This window comes from Marmota monax, unplaced genomic scaffold (assembly GCF_021218885.2).
Source record: "Marmota monax isolate L192 unplaced genomic scaffold, Marmota_monax_Labrador192_F-V1.1 WCK01_AAM20220418_F8-fsc00184, whole genome shotgun sequence".
Taxonomy (NCBI): domain Eukaryota; kingdom Metazoa; phylum Chordata; class Mammalia; order Rodentia; family Sciuridae; genus Marmota; species Marmota monax.
In genome coordinates this window covers 3561522-3564185 of record NW_026695008.1, presented here as the reverse complement: position 1 = coordinate 3564185, position 2664 = coordinate 3561522, and positions in this window count along the sequence as shown.

Here is a 2664-nt window from a genome sequence, read left to right as displayed (position 1 = left end):
TTAATTTTGCTGGATACAGAATTCTTGGTTGGCATCCATTGTCTTTCAGTGTTTGAAATACGTTGTTCCAGGATCTTCTTGCTTTCAGCGTCTGTGATGAAAAATCCATTGTTAACCTTATTGGTTTACCCCTGAATGTAATCTGCCTCCTTTCTCTTGTAGCTTTTAATATTTTCTCTTTGTACTGTATATTGGATATCTTCATAACGATGTGTCTTGGCGTTGGTCTACTGTGATTTTGTGTGCTCGGTGTCCTGTATGCATCTACAATTTGTATATCATTTCCTTTTTTATTTCTGGAAAGTTTTGTGTAATTATTTCATTCAGCAGGTTACTCATTCCCTTGGTTTGAATCTCTGTACCTTCTTCTATCCCGATGACTCGTAGGTTTGGTTTTTTTGTGTTATCCCATATCTCTTGGATGTTTTTCTCGTGGTTTTTAACCAGCCTTTCTGAGTTGGCTAGGCTCTTTTCAAGATGATATATTTTGTCTTCATTATCTGATGTTCTGGCTTCTACTTGCTCCACTATGTTAGTGATACTCTCAATTGAGTTTTTAATTTGGTTTATCATTTCCTTCATTTCTAGAATTATTGTTTGGTGTTTTTTTTTTTTTAGTAATCTCTATCTCCTGATAAAGATGCTTAACTTCTTCTTTTATCTCTTTATGTAATTCATTATGAAAGTGTTCTTTCACTGTTTGGATTTGCTGTCTCGTATCTTCTTTAAGGTTCCATTCCATCTGTCTAAGGTATTCCTTGAGTTCTTTATATGACCATTTTTCTGCTGACTCTAGGTCCTCCTGAATATTTAGGCTGTCCTTCATTGTTTGTACTCCTTTTCTTCCTTGCTTTTTTATGCTGCTCATGTTACTTCTTGTTCTGTTTGACTGCTGAGTTACTGTTTACTCTTATAGATTTATTTGATGTTTGGGAGGAAAGATATTAGAAGGGAAGGGAAGAAGTCACTAAAGAGAATGAGAGTAGGCAGGTAGAATTCAAGGAAGGGGGAATAAGAAAATTGAAAAGAAATGAAAAGACAAAAGAAACAAAAATAATAAAGATTAGATAACAAAGAAAGAAAGAAAGAAAAGATGAAAAAAAAAATTTAACAAAAATAATAATGATAATAAAAAAATGAAAATTAAAATTTAAAAAATAATAATAATAATAAAATAAAAAAATTAAAAAAAATTAGAAACATTGAAAAAAGTTAAAGAACAACAACAAATAAAAATTGAAAATGAAAGAAAAAGAAGAAAAAAAAAGAAAAAGAAAAAAAATGATAATAATAATAATAATAAATGCAGTCCTGGAGTTCTATTAACTTCTCTTCCAGTAGGTGGAGCTGTGCCCACTGGGCCAAGCTTCTCCTCTCAATAGGTGAGAACCATTCACTGTGCAGCAGCTCTTTCTCCTAGACTGGGCGGGTCTCCAATCATGAGTGTCTAGGGCCTTGTCTTCTGTTTCCTCAAGCCAGGCCATGCTCACCTGTGGCGCTCACCACAATAGTGGCTACACGCCAGGTCTGCTGTTCCTGGGAGCCCTGTTTTCATGAACACCTGGGCTCACTCTCCCTGTTTGCCTTCCCTCAGACCCTAAGTTTGTACAGCTTGGGGCTGAGATCCCCCAGTGAATTTGCTTGCCCTCCTGTAGCCATGCCCCCGGTAGCTGGTGCAAGAGACCTCAGTTGTCAGCACTGGTGGGAGCGGTAGCCGGGAGTTCCGCGCCACGAGTCCCGCGCCACTCCTGATTCCCTTGGTCTGGTTATTGTGTTCACAGGAGAGCTGGGAGTGGCCCTTAAGGTTTTCCCCACTGCATGGAGAGAGATGACTAGGGGATTACACACCTGTCACGCTGGTTTCAATGCAGTTATCTCTTCCGCCTATGACGCCATTTCTCTGCCATGGTGGTATCCCATGCAAATGGTGACCCTTCGTTCCCTTTGCCGGGTGACCAATGCAACGGGTGGGTCCTGACTGTCTCTCCCAATCCCCGTTTCAGTCCTGTGGCCACTGCCTATGAAGGCTCGGTTGGCTTTTACCTCTGTAAGTTCCTAAGGGCCGACCAATTATTTCAGTGGGATCCTTAGTGCTGAGTAACACGAAGCAGGCGAACCAGAGCTTAATTGCCTCCGATTCAGGCTCTGTGTGTGTGTTCTGAGGGGCCCAGCCTGTACACCCCAGATCCACGTCAGCTCAGCATTGCCTAGTGATCCTGAGCAAACAGCATTTAGACAGTTTACGGCTCCCTATGCCCGCACAGTTGAAGATGTCAGAGACTTGATCTCTCTGCACCTGCCACCATGTTAGATCTCCTCAAAGACAGCAGTCTTGAGTGTGCTTTATTATATCTTTTACATATTATTGGTTTCACATTCTTATTGGAGAAATGTTACAGTGTTTAAAGTTTCTGATTTAAAAGGATCCCACAAATGGATTTTTAGAAATTAAAACCTAGCATTTAATCACAGTTGCATTCCTAGACTGGCATCCACTAGGTAAGAGTTATGCAATTTTGAAATAATTTACTTACCTCTGGTGTTTCAGGATTTTTTTTCCCTTGTAAAATGAGGAATGTTTCTTAAATCAACATTTTTGTACTTGTCAGGAAAAAGGAATTAACTGTAACATCTAAAGCAAGCAGACCTTTTCTAATAAGTTTG